Here is a 27,611-nt window from a genome sequence, read left to right as displayed (position 1 = left end):
GAAGAGCACATTTCAGAAATGTTATGTAGGTGACAATTTTGATAAAATAATTCTAAACCTAATACAATCAAGACAATGCTAACAACTGTTTTTCTGATGTGAATAATTCTAGAGTGTACGTGTTCCCTCTAGTGGCTGTCTGCGTGTTAGAGAAGGCTACTGATGGTGCTTGGACAAATGCACGCTGCAGAAGTAATTTCTTCTGAAATATCTTTCTGTACCTAGGACCTTACTCCCTCCCTGGGCTCCTAACTAAAGCCAGAACCCCAAGCCTGATCAATCCCTCTGTCTGCAGTGAAGAGGGGTGTCAGCTTTTTTACCATTTTCATTGCAGCATGTTGTGCCAGTTGAGGACAGTGGTGTTGGGGAGCAGTGGAGGCTGCTGTCTCTGGGGCAAAGATGCCAAACATTCACTAAGTGAGGCTCATATTAAGTACAACCACAGAGGTGAAAGGATCACGGACCTTACAACAGTTGAAATATATTTTTCTATCTAGTGCTCTTCCATTCCTTTACCTGGTTTCTCATTTAAAGGAAGGTGCAGTGGTGTGGGTGGTTTATACGCAGGTGACTTCAGTTGTATGAGAATTGTTTGTTTTGTTTATTTCAGGGAATTTGAAAGTATGTATGTCATATGATAAGCCTCATGAATAAACTTGCAAGTCAGAATAGAACAATGTGTATGTCTCTGTAAAGTGCTCACTCCATCTCTCCTTTTGACTTTAAAGAAAGAATTATTGTTCCTCAGAAACTGTCCTAGTGAACGTGCTGCTCCACTGTAAAGATCTGCAGTAACTCTTCTTAATCCCGAGTGCTTTGCAGTAGCTATCTAGAAATACTGATCTAGGACTAAGTATTTTGCTACCATCTACTGAATTTTATTTAATTTTGATATAAACCTGAAAATTTAGACGGCGTTTTTGGTATGATCAGATGACACAATGACTCAGCAGTTAAACTCCAGCATCTGTCACAACAGCGCCTCCTGGGAGTTTCTAACAAGAATTAGGTTGTTATTAGTTTACAAATTAATCATATTGAATGAAGGGGAAGTACCCAGTAAGTAGAGTAGGAAGCAGAGAAACTCTTCCTATAACAGAATAGTTAATAATTGAAATGCCGGTAATATTTCCTTGTTGAGACAATCATAAATTCTGGAGAAAGAGACAAAGTGGTCAGAAGGTTTGGCTCTTAGAGGATGCTCTAGAATGGCCTATAACAGCAGACTATTTAATATTACAGGCTAGAAGGTCTGGTTCATCTCTCAAGGATTAGCAGCTTTTGATACTGAATGAAGGGTTGGACACAACAGGTGTTTTCTTTGCAAAACAGAAATTTATTAAGCACCATTATCAGTGACTGTCATTTGCTGTTACTACTCTTCAGCTTCCCATGCCAGCTGTTACAATATGAAGATTAAATTTGCAGTGAGGTTAAACAATGGGAAAGGGAGATTTGAGGGCAGGGGATACTTTCCCTTAAAGTTCCTTCACAAGAATGTGTAAACCAAATGACTGAGGCACAGAATTTGTATGCGTGGGTGGGGAGCAGGGTGTCTAGTCAGGGAATTTCAGGCAAAGCAATATAATGAAACTGTGGGAGTATAGAGGAAGGTAGCGTGGGTGGAAGTAAACTAAAATGACATCCCGAGGGTCATTTTGTTATGTCTAATGTTAGATGGGAGTGTGGCCTTCAATGTGCTCTCAGCAGGGGTGGGAGGAACCCAAGTGGTTCCCATACACTTGCAGGATACCAGTGTGGGTCCTCGGTGGCCTGGGGAAGGTCTGTGGTTTTGGCCCGACTGACAGCAGTGTGAAAACTTTGTAAACTGTCAGTGTGCACACTGGTCACTCACATTTTAATGGCAAAACTCAGAAACAGCAAGCGACCTTGTTATAGCAAAGAATTCAGAAACCAAATTTGAGAAGAGAGTTGCTAGTCTTTGTGGTTAGGTACTCCAGGCCTTTGGATTTGGAAGATGCTGGTAGGTGTTTGGAACGTCAAAACCTAAATGTTGATCCTTATTTAGGGAAAAAGTAGGAGCACTTAAGCAGAGGTTTTTCTAGACAGATATGTTACTTCTTACGAGCATGCTGAGAAGCTCTGAGATTGTAAAACCAAAGCACAGAATGAGCTGCAGATGGTAGGCTCCTACATCTACTTATTCAGAAATTTTCTAATGTGGCAACATATTTCACAGGTACCAATTAACTCTGATCACATTACATTGGATATTTCTAAGAAGCCACTTCAGAAATATCCAGAACTGACTGCTTCTTGAATATGTTGAAGTGCATCTTAAAATTTTAAATAAAGGCAAAAAAAAATCCTGAAAAATTTGCCTGGAAAAGAATTTCTTATGAAAAGAAAGAACACGCCCAAGACAAAACGACATGCATGACAACTTTAGAAAAGGCTGCCTCGAAGTCAGAAAAATGGTTTGTAAACTTCCATGAAGTGAACAGTACTTTTTTCCCATTCAGAAATGCCATTTTTGTGTGCAGTAAATGAACATCAGTGTAGAAATGAGATTTGATGTGAAGAGTTTATTTCCTGAAAGCTCTTGAATTGGTCAGAAAAAAGTGTCTAAAAATCATATAGACAAAAAATATATTTCAACACCAAATGCAATATAAGAAAAATTAGATTCAGAACCATTTTCAGAGCAGGGAATATCCTGAGTGTTAATAATTAAATGCCACGTGCTGTTTTCTGAATCCGGCCATCCCAATGCTTGTTAAGTATACTCACAATTTTACTGAAAGAATGATAAAATTCTATACTTTTCAAAATGTAACACAATTGGTGTATTGATTTGCTGGAACACTTAAAGTGAATAAGGAAAGAAGTCATACCCATTATTTAAGACAATGTTAAAATATTTACATAAGTTATTTTTTTCTAAATGCAGTTGACTTTATAAGAAAATTGTCATCAATTGTACTCTGTTTAGCTTTTGGTATTGAATAGTACTGCTATTCATCAGACTAAAGGTGTGTATTTGACTTTTTTTCATATGCAGTGTGGGACACTTGCTGAAAGATACTCAGCTATTTTTCATGGCTTCTTTATTAGAATAGTGTAAGAGGAACAGCTTTGCAGAAATACCTATAGTTTCTAATTTTAAAGTAATATCCTGAAATTTCTCTGAGAGGCTGACACTATTCAAAATAGTTATGCTTTTACGTTAGTCACAGCTTAACGTTTCTGTTTAATAAATGGGAAATGAGTTTTCTGTGAAAAAGAGGAAGCGACTTCAGTTTATATAACATGGCCTTGCATAAGGGGAGACACAGTCGCTCATTTAGAACTGAAGGAGAACACGTTCTGTGTCTGAAAATCCAATACAGAAAACACATACAGCAAATCATGTGCCAGCAGCATTACTGAAGGTAACATTTTTAAGAATATTTCTTCAGGAAATATAAAGAAGAAAGCAGATACCACTGATTGAACTATATCATTTGTTTAAAAAAAATTCTAAAGACATAACTTCACTGCAGAGATCTGTAAGAATTTAAATATTTTTTAATTATGTATTTGTATTCCAGTGATGCCCAGCATTGTCCTGAACAGGTTGAGGAGGTCCTTGTATTGGGCAAACAGGAAAAGACATTTCATTGCCATAAAATGCTTTTATCATAGTTTAAAGGGCTAATGAAATGAGAAAGCTAATGTGTTCCGGGAAAGTGTAACACTCATACTTGTGTGTTTATCTGTTTTATGACAATGCTGTGAAGTTCATTATTATGTGTAATATTTTGCATGTGATACATTGGGTGTATTGATGTTATCACACAACTTTTGAGGTGTTTCACAGGGTTGATGCTAAGATGTTTAGATACAGGTATGGTGTTTTTGGCTGAATCATATTCTTCCGTGTATGTAGCTGAAAATCACTATTATAGCAGTGTGTGCGACTGCAGTGCTCCTTAGTTATTGCTGCTGGCTGATGCCCTGGCCTGAGTCAGTTTCTTGTTTGTACTCCAGATGTGCACCCCCATCTGTGCTGGGAGGGCGAAGGGAAGCACTAGAGTGGAGGGAGCTGTGACTGTCCCTGTCCTGCCACCCGGTGCATGGTGCAGCCTAGTCAAAGCTGATGGCTTGGTCCTTTTCAAGCACTGGTGCCCTTCTTGGTGCTGTGCTTCTCCAGTCGAGCTTTTCTGGAAGAAGGATTTACAGCCCTGTAAAACCCAATGTGTGGGGGTGAAAAAATAGTTTACCGGCCTTGATCCCTTTTCTCTTGGCTTTTTGTTGTGCTTTTGATGAAACATAGAACATCAAATATGGTGTGGGATTTTGAAAGATGTAGAATCCAGTGTAACTTAGTGATTTCATGCTCGATTAGACTCCTGCACACTGACTTCCTCTCACCTCTTGATTCCAAGAATTAAGTATAAATGGCATTGGGCATAAAGTTGCATTGTCATTGCAGATGTTGGTCAGAAGTTTTAGAATGGCACAGTGAGAGATCCTGAACTTTATTTTGTAATTGTAATAGCTGGCGTGGGTGGAAGATAATAGGAGAGTGATCTCTGACAGACAGTCAAGTGTTTCTCAAGTCAAGAAAAAGGAAGCTAGATGAACGAGAAAGAAAAAAGTAAAATGACAATGTATTATTTAAAATCTCTGAAACTGAGAAGGTAATCAGGTCCTGATTTTTCTGTCCCTTCTTTGGTCAATCTATATGCAAAGTCCATTATAAAAAAAAATATAAAAAGAGAGAAAAACCCACCATACATATTTTACTGGCATTCAGATTCTGCAAATTTGATGGAGGGAAGAAGCCTATTCGTGTGCCCCCAAAATGTCTGTGGCACTGGATGACATATAAAAATATGTGTTCAGCAATTTATCATCCAGTGCTAGATTAGCTCTTGAAAATGCAAGATGTTTTTTCTTTCCTAATAGTGATCACTTCCCTCATATTTTCCAAAGTACTTAGCACAATTTTGCAATTAATAATAATGAGGAATAGAAAAATCTTGGCTTCTTAGTTCAGCTGCAGACCATTATCTTTTCAAAACATACCTAATACTTAAAGTAATTATTTTATTATTTTACTCTGCTAAAAATGTATTAGTGTTTGGTTTGTTCCACTTATCCTTGACAGAAAACTTCAAAATAAACCCACAAAAGTAGAAGGATGTATTTATGGAGTCATAGAGGTTGGAAAAGACCTCTAAGATCATTGAGTCCAATCATCAACCCAACAGTACCATTCCTACTAAACCATGTCCCAAAGTGCCACATCTACCTGCTTTTTGAACACCTCCAGGGATGGTGACTCCACCATTTCCATGGGCAACCTGTTCCAATGTTCACCACATTTGGTAAAGAAATTTTTTCTAATATCTAGTCTAAACTTCCCCTGGCACAAACTGAAGCCATTTCCTCTCATCCAATCACTTATTACTTGGGAGGAAAGACCAGCACCTGTCCTGCTACAACCTTCTTTGAGGTAGTTGTAAAGGGCGATAAAGACTCCCTCAGCCTCCTCTTCTCTGGGCTAGACCACCCCAGTTCCCACATCCACTCCTCACAAGACTTATTCTAGAGACCCTTCACCAAGTTTGTTGTCCTTCTCTGGACATGCTCCATCAACTCAATGTCCTCGTTTTGACAGGCCCCAAACTGAACACAATATTTGAGGTGCAGCCTCACCAGTGCCAAGTAGAGGGGCACAACCACTTCCATGGTCCTGTTAGCCTCACCGTTCTTGATATGAGCCAGGATGCTATTGGCCTTCTTAGCCATGTGAGCATGCTGTTGGTTCATATTCATCTGGCTGTCGACCAGCACCTCCAGGTCCTTTTCCATTGGGCAGCTTTCCAGCCACACTTCGCCAAGCCTGTAACGTTGCATGAGGTTGTTGGGACTGAAGTTCAGGATTTATATTTACTTACATTTAAATTTACCTAAATTTAAATTTATATTGACTTACATTTTGAAAGAACAATAAAGGAAAGAAGAAAAATAGAATATACAGTATTAGAAGATGAGTATATTGGGTGCTACCACTGACAAACTGGAGCTACTCAAGAAGTGAGGAACTATTAAGCATGAGCAAAGACATCAAAATCTGAATATATGGAAAACACGCAGTGTCCTGTAATTGCTCAGTTTCTGGTAATGGCTCTGTGTATGTGGAACAATGGGTGGTTATTTATTTTTTCATAGTTTTTAGCAGCGTAGGGTGACAATGCTGAAATCTCCCACATCTATATTTGGACCATACTTCCTTGTTTCAAATGTCACTGCATATTTTTAGATATAAAGGGGGGATTTATATTCTTTCAACATATTACAAGGCATGTGATGTTTAAACAGGAGACCATTAATGCCCTTTTTAAATTGATTTAAATCTAGTTGTGCTGTCCACCAGTTCCTTCTGTGGAGATGAGCCTTGGAATCTAGAGCAAGGACTTGGACTCCATAGGGGAAATATCTGTTTTGTATCCAGGGGCTTAGCCTTCCCACAGAAGAGAAGCCCCTAATGTGCACCCCATGGCTCCAGAGGTACAGCCTGCACTGAGGCTGTTCTGCATGCACTTGTTTTGCACTTGCGCACATTGTGTAACCACTGAATCCAGTGTCACACAGCTGGTGATGTAGGTTGAGTACCTGTAAATGTGTAGGAACATATAGGCAATATATAGGTGTATGTGCACAGAATACAGGTGTGTACAGTACAGGATGCCTATCTACCTATGACTTTGAAAGTAGCTCTGAGCGGGAAGTATCACGAATCCTCTTTTTCTCTTCTCTGTTTACCTTCAATGGTCAGAATATTTCTCCTTGTGGCCTAAGAAGGAAGAAGGGCTATGCTTTAACTGCAAAAAAACTGTCCTCTGGTAGGAGAAGAGGTTATGGTAGGACTGGATGGTAAACAGCTAATTTAAAAATAACATTTGCTGTAGCTTTAAGAAGCTGTTCTAATTTCATGTATATGAATTCCAAAATGGTGATTTTTTTCCCTTGCCGTTGTTGTTTGGACTAATTTCTCATACCTTGGCCAGACTTTTATCAGTAGCTTTTTCCATAAGATTGTCTCTATGTCATGCCTGAATGACTCACTATAGTTTCGGGATCTTTGTCACCCTTTTTCCTCTAACTTCTGCTGTCTAACACAGAAAGTTTCTCAGGTTGCCTTACTTATAAATAAGGTACTGCACTCTTAATAAGACTAAGGTTGTTGAGTCATAAAGTGAAAAAAGGACAAGGCAGAAAAGTGAAAGACATAAAGAGTAGCAAAGGCTAGGATAAAAAAGTGTTTATTTAATACAAAGATACTGCCTGACTTACAAAATAAAATAGTATTATGATAAACTATAAACATACACAAGGCGAGTTTATCTTATAGATCAAAGACATTACCATTTTGCTTTGGTTTCATTTTCCACTCAGTTGTCATAAATACAGATATGAATAATTTCTTTACATAAGGCATTTAGCCTAGCATTTGCATGTCATTCTTCTTTCTGATGGAATACAAGTTTTTCTTTATTCTTTATATTTTTATATATTTTGATGAATCATTCTCAAAATTGTCAGAGACTGTTCGCAGATCCTGATCCTGTTGCATGTGCCTCCTACTCAATGTGGAAATCAATAGTGATTATTCATTGCTGTGAATTCTCTAACCTCAATTGAATAACTATTTACTGATGAGATGTCACTCTTTTGTTAGTAACTGAGAAATCATCCATGCCAGCTTTGTTTTATGCCAGAGCTTAAGGGCAATGTCTATGTTTGTGCTAACTTATGGCTTTTTTTCAGTCTGCCGCTTTCACATTACTCTGCCAGTTTAGAAATCACTATCTTGTTCTTGCTTAAGTATTCCCGTTGGCCTTTTTGAAAGTAATATGCCTATAGTTAAATTCCTAAGTTTTTAGATGCCCTGTTGTTTCTCTAGTTTAGCTCTCTGGACTTTTTTCCTTTTTACCACATTATTTCTGCTGCCACCCAATACATTGATTTGCTTTTTTTTTTCCTTCTTAACAGTCCTACTGAAAATAAGAGAGAACTCAGCTACTGGCTTTTCATAAATGACTCAGTTTTCTCCCCTTCTTTTTTTCTATCTTCTGAAGTTTCTCACCTGCTTATCACACAGCATCAGAGAAAGGCAACAAAGGTGTCTTTTTGTCACTTTCTTAGTGTCCTGGTTCTGGCCCATTTATTGGAAACTATTTTCATAAAGATATCACAGATATACTCCTTTATTTTTTGCTTTCCCCGTTCTGAACAAGTTTTAGGAAAAAGGGTGAAGATGATATCCTCACTCAAAAGTATATAAGGAATCCCCTGTAGGAAAAAATCCCGGTTTGAACAGATTAGCTGACTTAAAGTCACCTGAAAGAGGTCTCAGGTTATGATCCCACACTGGCAAAATTTCGTTTTCAGAGTGTTATGTTGACAAAGAGTGAAACTGGAATGAAAGCACCTGTCTAAGACATTTGAGGTATAAAATCTCTGGGGTAAAAAGTAATGTATATTATTTTTTTTGGGGGGGAGGGGGCACTTGAAGATCATGTGAGTGTGACTGAGTCAGAACTGTCTTGAATTTCCTCAATTGAATAAAATACCACCACATTTACCAGTAATAGGTCAGCCTTTTTTTGGTAAACCTAGCTGATTTTTTTTTTGTAAACCTAGCTGATTTATTGTTTGTTGTGGAATGTGTTAATGTAAATTTTTTGTGGGGAGTAAGGTTAGATTATAGATAAATAATTGTATTTGGAGGTGTGCAGGCCCAGATAACTAGGATAGCTGAGATCAGAAGGAAATAGTCACTGTGTTAAAACCATGATGTGCAGCATCTAAGTAACACCTACCCTTTTCAGTAGTGAGACATATTTGACTAACAAAATTAAATAGCCAGGAGAATTTTCACTTTATAAATATAGTGTTTGTAACCATAACTGTATTATACAATATTTAAGCATATTCATATACTTAAAAAATGTCATAAATATAAAAATAAAGTAGAAGTAAGTGGTTTCTGATTTAGCTAATAGTAGTAAACAGGTAATAATAAAAACTAAGTTTATGCTGAGGCCTACACGTGCTGCTACTGAAAAGTGTCTGGTTTTCTGTAAGGAAATTTCTGGCACTGGAGTTTTTATACAAACATCCTGCAGAATAATGTCGTTACAGTTTATAACACAATAGATATAAGGTGTGGATAAGGTGCTTTTCTGATGACCCTTCAAGTCATTATTTTACATGATTTTTTGTAGGAGTCTTTAATGTTGTTTCTGATTTATTCCAAAGTTTTGGGAAATTAGGAGCTTGAAGGAAAAAAATAAAAATATATTACTCAGTATATGCAAGGAAAACAGAAAAGGTCAGATGAATGTCTAAAGGAAGCAAGATTTAAAGGCTGCTTCTGTGCACTTCAGGTGGAGTTTTAAACTGAACTTATCATGTTTCTTCCTACTAATCTACCACCTTGTTTAGCATTTAACAGTAGAAAATCTGGCAGCAATGCTGTGCACACATACTCAATGTGTGTCTGGAAAAAAATCTGCAGAGTGAAACCAGTTTCTAAAGAAGGTATGTAGTGCATGTAAATTCCCTCACTTCCTGCCACTTGCAAGGAGGGTTACTCACTTGGGTGCTCTGAGCCTCCTACCAGACTCAGTTCTACTGTTTTGCTATAAGTATCACTATTCCCATTCACAAATAACTCATGGTGAGGTTATAGATGATCATCAAACGGCCTTTGATATATATGGATTCTAAGGATTTAAATGAGGAGGTGCTTTATTTTTCATTTTAACTTATTTTCCTTTCTACAGCCTTTTGTTGTTTGTGTGATGGCATTCCTTAAGACCTGGTACCCTGTCAGTGAAATGGCAATATCAATTTCCTTTACGTGGTGCTTTTTGAAGGCCCTCCCTGTCTCAAGTATATTTAGGTGTCTGTGCTTACTCCCAAGAGATTTCTCAGGTACAGTTTATTATAGCAGAAGAGCTATCTTTCATTCATAAGGACAAACAGGCTTATCTCTTTGCATCAATATTCACAGTTTGCATAAGCCCCTTAGAAGAAATTTCCATTTTTAATGGTTTTAATTAGCATTTATGAAAACCTGTGGTTTCATGTGATATAAAGTGACAGATTAAATTTGTTAAGTGGATAATAATAAAAAGTGAGTTGATTTGTTTCACTGGCATTTAAAAGGCTTTTGCTCAACGGGGCTTCCATGTTAATTCATTAAGCATGCTTTAGACCTTATGGAGATTTTTTTTATTTAATTAACACAGATCGAAATCCCGGGAGATTTCATGTCCTCCACAACTGTGTGTGATAGAGACAGTAATTTAAAACCTATTTATAGGCCTTTGTGTTCATTTACTTGAAAAAGGGGATTAAGAAACTCTATGAAATCATTCTAATACAGCAGAAGCTACTGAATTTCTTTAGAGTAGGAGCCAATTGCCAAATGCATTTAGAAATGGCAGAAGGGCAGTGGCTAGGGCTAGGCTTCAGAGTTCTGGTTTATTTTTCTGTCTGCAACACTGTCTTCTAGTCCTGTTACCGAAGTAAATTGTACACTTTCTCCACTGATTTTTTAATCCATGATGCATAAGCAGGCTCTTATCACCAGACCTTGGACCCCTCCCTCTCATGGTGTTCAGCAGTGGGCTGCAAGATCAAACCACCCGTAACTTGCTTTCTGTAGCAGGAACTCCTGGCTTAGCTGTTGCCCTGTTTTAAGACATGAGATGAAAAACTGTGGTGTGGTTAGGGCAATGTCCTGGGAAGTTGTGGGTTGTAGGTTTCAGCTTCAGCAAAATGTGGAGGTCCCCTTAATCTTGGTCTCAGTGTTCTTGGAGCACTGCAATACTTTCTTAATATAAGAAATCACTACTAAAGCTTTCTTTGCATTTCTCTCAATGTGGCTACTGTAATTTTTCATTGGAGTCGATATCTAAGCGCAATATATGTAGTCTGAGAATGCCTCAGAGGTCAGTTCTTTTCAATCTGTTTTTGATAATGTTTTGGCTGGACTGAGGTATCCAGCTTCTACATGTAAGGTGTTTCTTGGCATGATCTGAATTAAGATCAAGTGTAAAAATAATGAGAAGTGAAAGGAGAGATGCAGAGAGAAGTAATTGTTGGGGAATACAATGGCAAAGCATATGATAAATATTCCAGGATAAGATTGTGTAAATTATAAGAGGACCTTGAAAGGAGATCTCAAACATGTGTGCAGTATCTTCTTGTTCTATACCTGAAATTCGCCTTTTATCCCAAGTATCATCAGGCTTCTGCACTGATGGGACTTAAGGGAAAAAATAAAAGCATATTATCTCACAATTAAATAATATATACTGTCACATACACAAAGGGTAGAAGATCAACATATATATACCCTGAATGGCATACAGCATTTAAGTTGTTTTTCCAGGCTGAGGACCAGGGTGAATCTCAGTGGAAATAGGTTGGAACAGAATGAAAGTTTGCTGTACTCAGGAAGTGGCATACTATCATGCTTGAAAGTCCTCTAAAAAGATGGGGTTTGTTTTGAGATTCAGACATCTGTGTGTCTTCATGTGAGCTAGCTGTCTAATCTCCCTTAAACTCAATGGAGATCTGGTTAATACAATCAGAGCTGCCTGGAGATTGATTCAACTGACCAGCCACTCCAAGGTGAACTGAATTACACTTTAATTAGTGCTTTGATATCCACTGACTGTGATGGAAGCTTAGATATATAACACAGTGAGGATTTCTACATACAGACACCCAAACTGGCATCTCTCTATCTTAAGCTGAACTTCAGCTGGAGAATCTCACTTTGATATAGACAGTTTTTGACCAGTCAGTGCATTTTAATCTATGTGGTCTGTTGTAAAAGTAATTGAATGCTGTTTTTTTTACACTTTATGCTATGATTGTAATGCTGGCTACTTTATGTTCTTTAGAGTTCAGTAGAGATTTTCTAGTAGTGAGTAGAATTCTGTGCGTGCTAAAAGGATTAATGATGAGCATTTTACTATTCCACTCTCCCAGCAATTCTCCAAGAGGTGCTGATGTTACATGACAGCAATCAGGGAGATCTGTGTTTCAGTGCTGAGACATGGAATTGCTGTTATTCTGTGTTCCTACTCTTTGACAGTTAGGAAAAGTTGGAGTTCTATCTTCTTTCTTGGTCTAGTCAACAACAAATAAAAAACATGTGGGCTTGTGTCGGAGGGCTGCTGCTCCCTCAGATAAAACTTCAGCACTGTACTTCCCAATTTTGATTTTATACATCTCTCAAGTTAGTTTTAAGATGATGGTGATAATGACGGTTATTATTTTCTGTTGCACTTTGCAGATATTAGCAGTATTCCTCTATTGATTTTTCGTGTTGTACTCCTTGAAATGTACAATTATGATCCTAAAGGATCATATGGATTTTCTCTGCCCAGTGCTATGCCTTTCAGAAAAGTATTTGTTTTGTCTTTAAGGAATGCTTTTAGGGACTCCTAGAGGATTACTGGTAATTTCTCTCCACTGCTATTAATTCTTGGAAATATTTTAATCTCCATCAAAAGATAAAAAGTGTAAACTGAGAATCTTTTAAAGGTGTGCTCTTAGAGTGTAATGATTTAATACAGGGTTTGAGGCCTGCCTGAGGTCTAGCAGGTCGTTTGAATGTTTTTGCAGCTTTTATGTTAGCAAAGAGAATTACATTCAGAAGGAACTCTGAGCAAGGTTTCTAACAGAACTGTTAAAACTGAAGAAAAAAAATTAGTTTTTTTAAAGCTAAACCAATTTAAAATGATAATTTATCCAGAAATTAAAATTCAGGCTGCTTCATCCTCAACAGTTAAACACACATTTAAGAGTGACAGTGCAGGTACAAGTGCAGGTAACACAATAGCTTCACCAACTTTACTTTGGACAATTGATGAAGAATCTTCCTGAACCTGATCTTATTATTTCTGTGATAGGAATATGGTCTGTTCTGGAAGAATTATTATATTTGACAGGAAAAAGAGTGTTGGTTTGGACTATCTACCAGCTGATGCTAATAACAATTTTCTGAACACTTATTAAAATCCTAGACACAGCAAGTTTTTTTGTGTTTTATCTTTCAAGAACATACGAGGTGTAAAACGTAAAAAGATGTAATAAAACTGTGAAGTTCAGAGGGAAAATCACCCAATCCTGCCTGAACTCTGTGCCATAATATACTTTAATGCCTCCTAATATTATGTAATTATACTGTTTTTACCAAAAGAGGAGTAAAGATTATACAAGCTAGTCTTGTGTAGTCAGAAGGTGTTAGTACAGTATAAAATTTATGAGAATAGTTTGGAATTTTCGAAACATCCTATATATGACTTTCTATAAAGAACAAAACATGACTTTTTATTATTAAAAAAAGACACATTACAAGATATTTACTGCCTTCTTTGCATTTTCACATTCATATTTCTATCTCAATTGTTTTTGCTCTTTAAAGATCCGAAATTAAAAATCGTAATGGGTGAATGATAGTTCAAACTGTCTCATAGAAAAAAAAAATTGTTCAGCATATTACAAGGGAAGACCACCTGCTCCTGTTTCCTGAGGTTTGGATCCAGTAAAACTTTCTATGAGTCACCTACAGAAAAGGGTTAGAATATCTCAGGCCTATATGCAGATAGGTGTCACGTGTGCAAACAAAACAGTATTCAAGTTGGTAGTTCCTCATACAGGATCCTGGAGCTATATATGGATATCAATCTGTGTGTAACTTTAAAAGCATTACAGTGTTACATATTTGACCTGTGCATGGAGTCTTCAGTTGCGGTAACTTGGTTGTTCTTTTTGAGAGTGCAACTTAACTCAGTGTTTTCTTGGTTTCTAATCTGTAATTTTTGAGCAGTGAAGTGGTGTGATGGTGGAGGTTCTTGGAAGTAACATATCCCCTTTTTCTGAACATCCCATATTTTATGGAGGCACTGATGTGGCAGAGAACACTAATCTTCTCCGGGAGAGAAGCCTCTGTAATGTTTCCAGTCCTTTTTTTGCTCAATGGATCAACTACTTAGCAACCCTTATAAATCATGGCATGAATCCTTCCCCTTGAGGCTCCTTGAGAAGTTCCTGTAATTTCCGAAAATACTGGAGATTGGAGGGGCTAAGGGAGAAACTTTTGGTAAGTGGGACTGAAAGTCATCCCATCTAATTTTCATCAAAGCATTCAATCTAGCCTCGTTGTCTAGACTTCCTCTAGAGAGAGAGAAAGAGTAGGAAAGACGTAGAAAAACTCCTCCCAAGGTGAGCAATTTTGTCCTCTGAAGTTTTAAAACAGAGATTAAATGAATCATTTTTTTGTGTCTCCATTAAGGAGCCTAGATGGCGAGCTTAGACCACACATGAACTTTCAACAAGATGAATGTAGTCTGGAAAAAGATGAGAAGGATAAATAAAGCAGAGCTCAGCTGTGTAGAAGACAATAATGAGTGGGCTTATGTAGACAATAAACTTTCCCTGCTTTATGGCATCAGGACAGTTGAGGCATGGAGAAAGCATATGGTTTTCTAATAGGGACAGGACAAAGCAGAGAAGTCAGGAACAGGAAGGAAAAAAATTGATGAGTGAAGCATATGACAGAAAGAAAAGGTGAGGTTTTTACCTCTTCCACCAGACTAACTCTAAGGGGTATCAGAGGGGAGTTCCAATCCAGGGGAACCTCAGAAGACCTTAGACAGTCTGCAGACAGGAAAGAGTAGAGGAAAACAGATTATATATTTGGCGATATTTCCCCTGTTTGTAGTCTGCAGAAGGGGAACCCCCAGAGAGATTTAGTCAGTCCACCACGTGAACGTCAGGGAGGAAATGTTCTCCTTTTATACTTTCAAGCATCCCTTGTGAGCAAGTTACATTCTGAGCACTCTGAATACTATTTCTGCCACAAAAAGTCAGAGAAATTTTGTACTATATCAATTCAGATACACTGTCCCAGTTTTGGAGAAAATCCAGCAAATCACATACCTGCTTAGCTCTCACTTTTGGAGGTATTGGAATGCAAATTTTGGAGTTATTGCAAGTTTTAGGGTACAGAGAAGGTAAAAGTAAACCTCTGCTCACTGTTCAGGGAAACCTTAACTCTGTGGTAATTTACCTCACTCTCTGAGAGTTTGTTAGACATTATAAGATGCAACGACTATGCAGAATGTATGAAAAAGATCAGTTCCTCGAAGTTAATATGCTCTCTCAGACTCCCACAGAGTTAGGATGGTTGAGTATTATCTCTTCATTGCAGACGGGGATGCTCAGACAGGCAGCTCTTCAGGGACTTAAAGGTGACACAGAAGCCAGCAATAAAACTGTGCTGTAAGCTCTTGTGACTTTTGGCCTAATGCCCTATCCACTTACTGCAATTTGTTTGGCTTAATTTACTTGAGGCCTAAGTGAAAAAGCACCAAACTAGTTCTACGTCACATAGACCTCTCACAAGATGCTGTCTCCAGCTTGTTGTGCTTAGCAGCGGATGCAAGATGCTCCAGCTGGCTGAGTTAAAAAAGGGTGGAACAAAAAAAAAGGGGTTCTCATTTGGTCTCTATTTACCCAGGATGGCTACGTATTTTCAAGATATTTGCAATGTTGGTAATCTTCTGTTTGATTTCTCAAGCAAGAGGCAACTGGGTCTGCATGTTGCTGTGGGTGGGAGAGACCACCTCATTTAGTGAGACAGGATGAGCAGAGAGGAAACTATTCTGCTTCCTCTGTCCTTGCATCGTCTTGCCACTCTTATCTGTCTCATGCTGGCTGTCCCATGCCAGCACAGCATCCTCTCGCTGCTGTCCTCCAGGCCCACCCTGTGGTGAGGTCTCAGAGGACACTGTAGCCCCCAGGCACCTAGTGAGGCTCAGCATGTGCAGGGGGTCTGGCAGCATGACCGTGCCTCTCCTGGGCTGCTGGTTGCTCCTCAGGCTGCTCACACTATTGCTGGAGGTGGCAGCCACAGGTTGCCCTGGGGGCATGAGGAAGAGGGCTTGTGGCGAAGTAGGAGTTTGCTCTGCATACCAAGGGCAGGCAGTGGGGATGGAGCCCAGCCCAGCTCCAGAATGGAGCCTTGCCTCAGTTCCAAGGTGGTTGAATGTTCCACAAGCCACCACATTGCAGCCCCCAGGGCTCAGCCCTGCCAGGCCCACATGCCACCTAGCAGCAAACTGACAGGGCTGTATAAATGGGAAGATGTGCAAAAGTTTTAAGACCGTGAAAATCCTGGCTAATTTGTGAGGTTGTGTTCCCAAACCCTAGGCACAAGCTGCTGCGAATGATGGCAATGGAGAACTTCTCATGGGCCAGATGCTCAGCTCCTGCTGATGCACAATGGGAATGGAAAGCTGCTGTAATGGGGTTCGTGATTTTCCCTGGCATGGGGAAATGCCTTCATTGCTTACATGTTAATGAAGAGAAAGAAAACAACAGAAAGTTTTGAAAATATTTTACTCTGTTCTCTTTTACTTCACTTTTAGCTGTTTGGGTTTTGCTTCCCTGAATTGTGTAATGTTGTTGTTTCACCATTTTTTTTGAACACTGATTATCTGGGCTACAGGGGAAATTATTTTGAGAGGAACAAGGTGAAAATTAGACACTTAAATGTCTTTCAAAAAGAGACCCCTGCACAATCCCTCCAAGACTCCTGTCACTAAAGACAGAAAAAGCCTCTTAACAGCCTTCTCAGCCATTTTGCTTTTAAGACTGCTGTTTTTCCACTGTAAAATTCTTTAGAGCCTTTTACACCAAACACTTGCCTCTTTCTGGTGGCAAATAGAGTCTCATTTGAGTTCTGGAGACTGAAAGACCTAAGTATCTGTAGAAAATGTGTGGCAATATGAGCACCTGGCTTTGTTTCACTCTTTCTTACATCTATTCTTTGTTAGTATTGGCTGAATTACGGCTTTTATTGTCACAGTAAAGTCCTGGTGGCTTTGCTGATATGCCGTGAAACCGCTGGAGGTTGTGGACTCCCAGTCAGTGTTTACCATTGTTCCAGAGATGTGTGTGAGCTGCAGAGTAAAAGGTCACTCAGAATATTTGCTTTGGTATTTTTTTTTCTCTCTGGGACAGGGACTGCTCATCTACAGAGCACTAATGTTTTACCTGATGCCCTGAGAGTCAGAAACATGCTGCTAGAGACCCACCGCTGTCTTTTAGAAATCTCTATTGCATCCCTGAAAGCAAGAGACACAGAGCCCTCTATTGCACTGTTCTGCTGTGACAGCACTTAGAGCTGAGTGAGTGCAAGACCCGAAAGCATCATAGAGTTTACTGCAATTTCAGAAAAGCCAATGTATTGCAAGATTAGTTCTAGCTCAGCTTACCTGCTTTAAGAGTCCAATATGACAGCTTTGTTTCCAGCCTCCTATGCGTTGTTGCAGGGGTCGCTTTGGGGATACAGGAAAAGCTTAAACCAAGATTTGTGATCATTTCATATTTTGCTCTCATCTTAATTTAAAGATCTATTTAAGCTCAAATTAAGCAAGACTCCAGCTGTTAGCTCAGTCGACTATGAATGGGACTGTGCAACTGTTACACATCCTTTGAAAATAATGGAGTAATAGAAAAAAAAAAAAACTGCTAAGGCTTCCCTTTTGATATAAAAGGATTTTTACTGCAAGGATTTTCATTTGTTTTTTAAGCTTTGATTACTTAAATATTTTCAGAGAAGAAAGTGTGTGTGATTCTTAATCACTCCCTAAACTGGGAAGCTGCTATGTGTTAGGCAGAGAATTAGATTATTGGGTTGTTCTTGATGATCTGTGCCTTGCTAATCTTCCAGATAAAATTTATTCTGGAGTGAAAGTCATTAATCGTGATATCTTAATAACATACACTTCAAAAGAAATATATGCTCTTTCAGATTACTAAAATAACATCAGTGAAAGCACAACGTAATGTGACATGCTGGGGACATCTAGTGGAAGAAAAGTAAAATAGTAAAAAATATAGCGGCAGGAATGCTGTCTGCTGTTACAGCAAAATACAAAATCAGGACTCAGAACTGAACAAAGGTTCACTCTGTTTAAACCCTAAATTAAATGTTTCCAGGCAAAATAAAACTCTTTTCTGTTTTTGGAGGAACCAACTGTGCCTTTGTAGTTGCATTTAAAGAATAAAGTAATTTAATTCCATTTTGGAGGTGGGAGTTTATTTCACATTTTTTCTGAAGTTTCATTTATTTGGCAAGTAAATTGTTGCAGCTTCCTTGCCTGAAGTAGAATAATCATAATGCTTATCAAATAATAGTTACCAACTACTTTATTAGTTTTGAGGTGATTGAGTGGAAGATGTGAAAAGTGGTACGTACAAATAGCTCAAATACTCCTTTCTTGTCAGAATTAAAGCTGTCATTGAAGTTGATTTGTACCACTACTATTACCAGTATTATTACATTTCATGTTTGACACTTTATCTGTGACCTTAAACTCAACTTGGTTTTGGAGCTGTGCTGTCATACTAGGGAGAAATTTCTTACTTTCACTACCCTCACCACAGAACCAGAATCCTGAGTCTTTGCCAGGAATAATTTCAAATCTCCAGGAAGTGATGTATTGATTTTAATGGGCTTCAGTGAGACTGGTGTTCCTGGAGGTTCCTCAGTTGGAGGAGTCTGCAGGTGTTAGAAACTAGTTGAAAGTAGTACGAAAACAGTTACTGACCTGCCATCATGATTACAGACAGGCCAAATAACATTTAATATGCACAGTGACCATCTTTCCATCTCTCTCCCTTCACTTAACTGCCCAATTCACTTAGAAACTCACACGGGTGTGAACATGCAAGCTTATAGTATGTCAAATCACTGCTTATGGGAGCAGCCTGAGACGGATTTCAGGAGCCAAAGCCAAAAAGAACCACCTAGTCCTGAGCAAGGCTTCAGACTAGAAAATGTGGGAGGGCAGGTGTTACAATATAATCATATAATCATAGAATCATAGAATGGTTTGGGTTGGAAGGGGCCTTTAAAGATCATCTAGTTCCAGCTCCCCTGCTGCTGACAAGGACATAATGTTGGAGCACAGCTAAATGGAGCTGTGCCAACGCCCCACAGGGAAGTAGGACACCACTGATATGTGTTGATTTATATTTTTGTTGGTGAAAGGCAGATACATTTTGGGGCCAACAGCAGCAGTGGTTTCAGACAGGGACATTGTGTAGTGCCTCTGTAAAGAAGCAGAGAAGCTTGTGTAAAATCCATTTTAAGGAAGAACTGGGTTACTTTGGATTTGAAACTTAAGAGAACCAGGAAACAGCAGTTCCTCAGAGATGCTGTTCAAGCTGTTCTACTCAGTCTATACTATATTTTTCTCAGTACTTCAAGGGATCTTTTGATAAAGGAAATGATGCTATAGCTTTTTATTTTAGCACAGAGGTTTTGAGGTAGATCTTCACAACAGCAAAATCTACAATTACTGTTAAAGGAGAAAAGTCAAATTAATGTACCTGAGCCCTTAGCCTTCTCCACTGGGATTTATTATGAAAAGTGGTAATCAGGAAGGAAGGTAGGCTAAGGAAGAGTTATCTTTAAGCAGAGGTAGAATTTGCTGCCTTAATTCCCTTAAACAGTGGCCTTCCTCTCCCCAGATAAACACAGTGCTAATCCTTTCTCCCATGAAATGGACTATACTAGCCAAGTTCTCCAGTCATGACTACTGTTTTCCAAAAGTTTGTGAGATAAATGTTTGATCAAGCACTATGACTATGGAGTTCTACTGTAAGATCAGTGAATGAAGTGACTTAATATATGCTTAATTGTTTCAGGTACTGGACTGTGATAAGCTGTTACTTTATCTGCTGTTTTTTTACCCTAACTGTCCTCAGAAATCTTCCCTTCTGCATCCTGCATTTTGTAAGGGCTGAGGGTATAGTAAAATACTCTTCAGAGGAAGAATTAATGGTGAAGGCCTGACAGTTATTTAAGGCAAATTTTAAGCTTGGGAGAAATGTAAGACTGACAGGATTATGCAGCATATAGCTAAATCACATAGTATTGAAGTTCAACCCTTATTCCAGTAAGAACCAGTCCATTAGGGTCTCTAAGTAGCTAAAGGAGGCAAACTAGATTTTTGGGGTGTTTTTCAGATATTTCACGCTGAGGCAGTTCACATTACAGTTGTGATGAAACTACATTTGAACAGGATGCAATTTGTACTTTATGGTGTATGCGCAGTGGATTAGGAAAAGAGAAAAAGCTCCCATTAGACCAAATGACACGAAAATTTTTTTTTGTGCTGTAGCCAGTGTCCCTCTTGGATCAGCAGACCTTTTTAATAGAAGAAGAATCTGTCTTCCATTAAATCTAAGGGAATAGAAATCAGTCCTGTAAGCAGGTTGTTGTCTCTGGATGATGATCAAGGTCAGATTTTCTATTTCTGACTCTTACGTGAGTTACTGGGGAAACTGCCCATGAAATTGGAGACATTGTGAAGACAGAGGCTAAACAAGCTGTTCAGTCTATAGTGCTCCCCTGCTAGTGCTACTGGGACCCAGTGCTAACAGGTCTTCGTGAAAACCGGAAGGTTTAAGTTCTCACCCTTGGACTGGTGAGATTTTAAACAAACTGCACAGTGAATTATCCTTTATGTTAAATTCTTATTTAAGTGCTGTTAGCCTCTAAACTTGGTTTCAGCATCTGGTGAACCAACTCATTGAGGAGAATGAATGTATTTGTCCAACTATGTTTAATAGCATCTTGTTTCTAGCTGAGCAAAAGAAAAATATGTTGCCAAGGCTAAGGGTGAATTTGATCACCTTCAAGATAAGGTGACTGCAAAGGCTGAACAATATAAAGTGAGATTGTTAGAACTTGTTTATCAAAGTGACACACAGTCATATAAAGCCACATGTAGCATAGGTGTGACCTCTCACAGTTGGTGAAGACCCCAAGAGCATGTCCGGTCCCTTTTAAAACATTGGACTTCTATAGGAGATCTGTGCCCTCGTCAAATTTGTTTGGCCTAGGTAATAAACCTTTTCTGAACTCATTAACGAGAAAATTCTTTGCATGTTGCTTGGAGTGGCAAGACTTAAACACCAGGTCTGATAAGTACAGATTTTGAACAAATGTCTAGAAACTTCTCAGTCACAGATCTGTCAAAGTACTGTGTGGATGCAGAGTACTGCTAGGGCAGGAAAATAGCTGATTTTGTACTTAGGAAAATAAGAAAATCTTGCTAGCCGAGAAAGTTACTTGTAAGTGTTGAAAAAGGGGGACCTGATATTTTTGATTCTTTAAAAGATGGGAAGTCCGACAATATTTTTGTCTCAGCACTAAACTTTTGCCCTCTGCCCTGCTTAAAAAACTCACTTCTGGTATTTTAGCTGATTGGTTTTAAAAAGCTGGCCATTGTTACTGTAAATTTCTTCAAGTTTCTTGCGTTATAAAGCAGTTTTGAAAATAGTGAAAAGTTTTTGAAGAATAAATGAAACAATAGTCTAGTGAATTCTTGATAAAGTAGGGTCAAGGTAGGGTAATCAGTACAGGACAATGCTGGGGAGATCGACCAGGTAGTGTGGTGAGGATTTTTCAGCCCTGTCATGCTGTTTATCAAAACTGTTTCTAAAAACCTCAAATGATGTTTCCCAAGTAGCCTGTTCAAATACTTTACTGTCTTCACCCTTAAAAGGTTCTTATTTGTAGCAAACATTAATACTTTTAGTTTTCATCAAATCTGTGGTGGGCATAAAGAACACTGGATGTCATAGTAGTTATATACATCTTCAATTTATTGAAAGAATATTACCAAGTTTCCTCTAAATGTTTTCTTTTAACTTTCCTTGCATATTTTCTAGATCTCTTAAATTCTTGTTATCTGCTGGGCTGTTCCCAAAGGAGAGGTAATCTGCATATGTTGCAGTGCACTAAGGTGAACACTACACTGCAGGTGACATCTCTCCTATGTTGAACAATTCTCATGTCTTGTAGATGATGTGCCTCAAAATGCATCATGGAGTGTCCTTCTGCAATAGTATCATATTCATGACTTTAATAGAATGTCTGATTCACTGAAAGCCCAGAGTCTTTATTTCAGTATTGCTGACCAGTCAGCTATGCCCATTGTATTTATGCATTTGAATGTGCCTTGCTAAGCACTTTGCTTAGCATTTGTTGAGTTTCATCATGTTGATTTCAAGCCATGCCTCTTGTATATTAATGTTACTTAAAATCTGAATCCTATTCTGCTGAGCATTTACAACCTGTTCCAGTTTGGACTTCTTTGGAAACGTTACACAAATCTCTAGTCAGTCATCCATGGCGTTGAGGCACACTCTGAATGCAGCCTACAATGGACGTCTGCAGACTGTTGCTTGGTATCTTCTGCCGGTTAGGCAGATATTTTTTGATAACTATTTTGGAAGTGCTATCTTTTTGCCTAGGTAGTTACAAACCTATGTAATTATGTTTATATGTACTCTGTATTTGTGTATTTTGCTAGCAAGGATGATATTTTAAAACAGCGTCAATAGCCTTACTAAGTGCAGTATGTATTGAAAATGTGATCAAATCTCACCCTTCGTGAGTGCTGAAGCAAAGATAACATTAACATTTCAGCCTTTACTATCTGCTGTTCTCTTTTCTTCCTTCTTAGGCAATACACATGCTTTTCCTTGTCATATTCCCATTTCTAAAATATTTTTCTTGTTACATTTTATGTTTCTTGTTAGATGAAACTCATAGTCACTTTAATCTGTGCTGCATCTTATTCTTATATAGTATTTTTTACATCTATAACTGAAGGTCCCTGTTCCTGCTTTTGTATTTATATTTATATTTTCCTGCTTTCCTTTTCCTGGCCCTTAAAGAGCTTTTGATGGGGCCATATTGGTCTCTTACTATGCTCTGTATGTTTTCTTTGCATCATGACAGTCTGCCATTGTATCTTTAATATAGTCCCTTTCAGTAACTGCAAACTCTCCTGCAGTCCTTTTTTCCTTAGAATATCTTCCCAAGAGACCCTACCTTCCAGTTCCCTCAGTTTGATGAAGTCTGCTTTTTTGAACTCCATTGTCCTTATTCTGCTGCTCTCATTCCTCCCTTTCTTTAGATTTGTGAACTCTATAGTTTTGTAATCACTTTCACCGAAATTACCTTCTACCTTCAGCTTCTCAAGCAGATCCTCCCTATTAGTCAGAATCAGTTCTAAAACAGCTATAAGCTTCTCAGTACCTTCTTCCATCTTCTTAAAAGAAAGTTGTCCTAAACTTTTCCTGAAAGCCTACTGGACTCTCTTCATCTTGACATTATTTTCCAGCACATATCTATGTATGATTCAAGTCTCCTATTACTACAGGTAAGAGGGCTCTTTTTGGATGCTTGTATTAGTTGCAAAAGAAAGAAAAAAAAAAAGCCCACCTGAAAAAGCACCAAACCCGACTCTTTTATGTTGTTTTGATGAGGTTATTTCTAGCAGGTCCCTGTTTTGACATTGCCTTTATTTTTTTTTCTTTTTACCTTTTCCTTGAGATGCTCAATGCACCTCTCACCTCTTCTGGCAGTTGAGTGAGGATCTGCATTTTTGATGTATGGTGTGGTATCTTCTTCTTTTTCTGCAGAGCCTGTCTTTCACAAGCAGAGTATACTCCTTCATCACAGCAGTTAGAGGAAGTTACATGGAAACACGACCATTACACAGCAGTCATAGACAGCTGCTTAGTCCAGTTGGGAGTGTTTCTGTCTCACAGTCAATAGTTACCTTAGTTCTGGGGAATCAGAAGACCTCAGAAGCTTCCTCGGTTTTGTCATAACCTTATTTATCATTTCTTCATCTGAATAAAGGTTTTAACAAATTTGAGGCTTGGTAAAGTTGGAAAATTAGTTTGTTGAGCAAAACGGCATTAATGATTTACACCATTCACTACTGTGGTGATAATTCTTACCTTAAATCTAGTGTGAACTGGTATTAACTGGCCAGAAGATTGTGTAATAAACAGATGTTGTAATGGAAACACCAGATCCTAGGGGAGGGAGACGGTAATTTTCTAGCAGAATAGGATAGATTTTTTTACCTTTTCAAAATTCCAGCCTATTCCTGCTGCAGTAGGCTCTCTTTAGCTTTGGGTATATTTATTTGCAAAGCTATAGATATCTTCATAAAATTTATGAATCTCTCTAACCTAGCAGCGGTTATTTGGATTACCTGAGTTATGAACAAGCCACATCAGTCCACTGACATCATCCTCCCCAACAGTGAAAGAGTTTTTAATGTTTTTGTGATGGAAATACAGCCTCTCCTTATTTGGTAAATATTTTTAATCCAAACAGCAAGTGATGCCAGCTACAGGGCTCCCTTGGGATTATTCCATGATTGTGGAAACTCATCCAGGACATTTATCATTGTCTCAGAAGTTGTTACTGCTGTCTTTGATTCACTTGCACTGAAAAAACACAGAATGACTGAATGGTTGAAACTGAAGGACCCCTGCGTATCACCTAGTCTACTTTCCCCACTCAAAAAAGGGTCAGCTACAGCACATTGCGTATGGCCAAGTCCAGTTGTCTTTTGAATATCTCCAAGAATAGTGAGTCCACAACCTCCCCAGGCAACCTGCTACAGTGTTTGAACTATAATAAAGATGTTTCTTATGTTTAATTTGGTTTTCCTGTATTTCAACTTGTGCCCACAGTCTCCTAGGTCTGTTCCTAGGCATGAATGAGAAGAGTGTGTCTCTATGTTCTTTACTCTCTTCCATCAGACATTTAATCTCTGGGCTGACCAGTCCCAGGCTTCTCAGCCTTTTCCTGTACCTTATATCCTCCAAGCCTTTAATCATCTTCTAGGTCTTCTGCTGCATTCCCTCCAGTATGACTGTGTCTCTCTTGCACTCAGAAACTGAGCATTAGACCCAGCACTCCAGCTGTAAAACTTCACAGTGCTGAGGAGATCACACCCTTGACTTGAAGACAGAGTAATGCTGTTCCTAATGCAGTATAGAGAGACTGCTAGCTTTCCTCTCTATAAGGGCTCATTGCTGCCTCATTGTCTACCAGGACCTTTAGGGCCTTCTCTGCAAAGTTCCTTTCCCATCAGTGACACCCCAGCCTGTACTAGTGGATGAAGATTTTCTCTGCAGGGCTATTTACCTTTACTTTAACTTCTTTAGATCCTCATCGACCCATTTATCCAGGTTACCGTGGCGCCTCTGAAAGGCAGCACAACAACTTAATGTTTCAGACACTCCTCCCAGTTTAGTATTTTATTCAGTCTTGCTGAGGGTGCAGTCTGTCCCATCGTCTAGGTCATTAATGAAGATGTTAAACCATATTGGACCAAGTGTTGGTAACTAAAAACTGGCTTCCAGCTGGACTTTGTGCCACTTTGAGTCCAGCATTTCGGACAGTTTTTAGTCCAACTCACTGTGCACTTGTTTAGTCTGAACTTCATCCTTTTGTCTATGAGAATGCCATGGCAGGCACTTTCGAAAGCCTTACTGAAGCTGAGATAGACATATGCTGTTTTCCCCTTCCTTGTTCACCAAGGTACTCATATCACTGCAGAAGGCTACCAGGTTGGTAGATATGATTGACCCTCTGTAAATCCATGATGACTACTCCCAGTCATGTTCCTGTGCTTAATTTTTTTGTAAATGGCTTGCAGAAGGATTTACTTCACCAGCTTCACTGTGATTGAGATGAGGCTGACTGGTCTGTTTTTCCCTGGATCCTCCTTCTCACCCTACTTGAAGGTAGTAATGACATTTTATTTCTTTCAGAAAAGAGCATAGATAATCAAGAGAGGCCTCACACTGACATGGCATTACATCTTATGCACTTATTTATGTCCAGTTTTTAAATAATCCCTAATGTGATTCTTCTCAAATAAGGATAAGTCTTGTTGCTCCAAAAAAATGGCATAATAAGAATTACCAGAGTGCAAAGAGGTAACGAGTTTAATGGTATAAAGCCCATTGTCAGTAGTTGTGTTCACAAAACAGCCTTTCCCTCCCCCCTTTAATGTAAGCTATATTGTTTATTGCAGCCTGAATTTTTAAAATCAAGAAGTACTCCACCGAAAATCCAATTCCATGATCTTTCTCTTTCTTATGAAAAAAGTAAGCTGAGCCAAAGTCAAATGCATAAATTATACCTTCTAACAAAGCTTTTTATTTCATTTAAAAATAGGAGGAGTCATATTAAAATATGAGATTGTCTCCTGAGGAATATGGTGGAAGAAAGTTATCTCCATTCAGAACATGATTGAACAAAACATTGTGTAGGAATACAGAACAAGACATCTTAACAAGAGAGTACTCAAAGACCATTCAGTGATCTGTACATGTTTATAGGACATTTTAAAATAAATAAAGATGTTGTGAAAATTATTCTGCCCACTTATTTGGAATACTGAAAAATATAATTGGTATTTACATGTCTGTTTCTATTAGAATGCAAGGCAAAAAGTTTTCCTACAAATCCAAGATGATTTGGATGTGGAAAACTTACACCAAGGGTAATGTGAGAGTTAGCTGACAACTCTTTTGGATTTTTTCTTTTTTTAACTGTATCCTTTTGAGAAATTCTCTATGGCCCAAGAAAACAAAATGAAATTTCAAGAAGAATCTTCTTCATTGGAACATCGTATCCTAGGTCCACAAATATCTTTGCTCTGTAGAATATACAGCAGCAGCCAGGAATGGTTAACTGGCTCTGGCTTAATTTTCTCCAGATAATGGAGGGGTTCATTCTGGAATATATCAGGTGCAGTACTAAACAAAGAAGTGAGCTACTTCCTAAGCCTCAGGCCTCATACCTGCTTCTGCAGGTGAATATCTGTAGCTGGGAGCCATGGATACACAGAATGCTGTTTCTGTCTCATTGCAATCCTTTTCACCTTTCACAGACCCCATGGCTACCCTTAATAGTTTGGACTCCAGAGTTCTGGAAACAGAGATAGCCAGGGTGGGAGAGGGAAAATGGAGATTTGTAGCAAACTTCCCTCAGGAAGGGTGGATATTTTGTCAGATGCCCAAACATAGTGCTGTGGTAGGGGCACTTTGGCATTCCCTGTGGACAAGGGTTCTGCTCAGTTATGGGGTGGCCCTTGCCAGACCTGTGCCTAAAGAAGGCACAGGAATACAGGGAAACGTTCTGCTGGGCAAGGAATTTCCCGTCTTACAGCTGACTCTGGGCTCCGGAATACACTCATCTTTTCTCCCATTAAAAGGCAAAATTTAGTGCTTTATCTCCAAGAAGTCCCTCTGTGCTCTCTCTCCTTACTAGCAAAGCCTGAGAGAGGGTAAAATAAGTGCTGAATTCATTACTCGGACCAAAAGTAACGGGAGCAGACCCAGGCTGTCTGTGGGTTTAGATAGGTTTGGTTTTACAAAAATGATTACTGATTAAAATGTATTAATCGAAAATAAAATAGCTGTCTGAAAAAAACCGCGTTCAGTTGTAATGCAAATATGCCAACCCACATAGCCTTTATTTCTAGGTATATGCCTTATGTATTAAAAGCTAATGCCCTTACAGTACCTTATAACAATTTGCATATACTGAATCCACTATCTAGAGAAAAAAATATGATGTGCATAATGAATTGCACACATATGAAAAAGAAAGTATGCAAAATAAACACATAAACTAGCTGAACACTAATTACGTATAAGCAAAATCT

At 38.6% G+C, this 27,611-nt stretch overlaps 1 protein-coding gene across 1 annotated transcript in view; it reads left to right on the top strand.

Moving 5' to 3' along the window:
- Positions 1-3,312: 3,312 nt before the first annotated feature.
- The window catches only part of TFEC (transcription factor EC), a 139,580-nt gene continuing 115,281 nt past the window's right edge, over positions 3,313-27,611 (top strand). Inside the window, exon 1 of the mRNA XM_054056135.1 lies at positions 3,313-3,392. The gene's annotated coding sequence lies outside the window, so the exon portion shown is untranslated. The remainder of the gene's footprint in view (positions 3,393-27,611) is intronic.

This window comes from Cuculus canorus, chromosome 1, assembly GCF_017976375.1.
Source record: "Cuculus canorus isolate bCucCan1 chromosome 1, bCucCan1.pri, whole genome shotgun sequence".
NCBI lineage: Eukaryota > Metazoa > Chordata > Aves > Cuculiformes > Cuculidae > Cuculus > Cuculus canorus.
The sequence above is the reverse complement of the archived record's forward strand: the minus strand, read 5'-3'. Positions and strand labels throughout refer to the sequence as shown.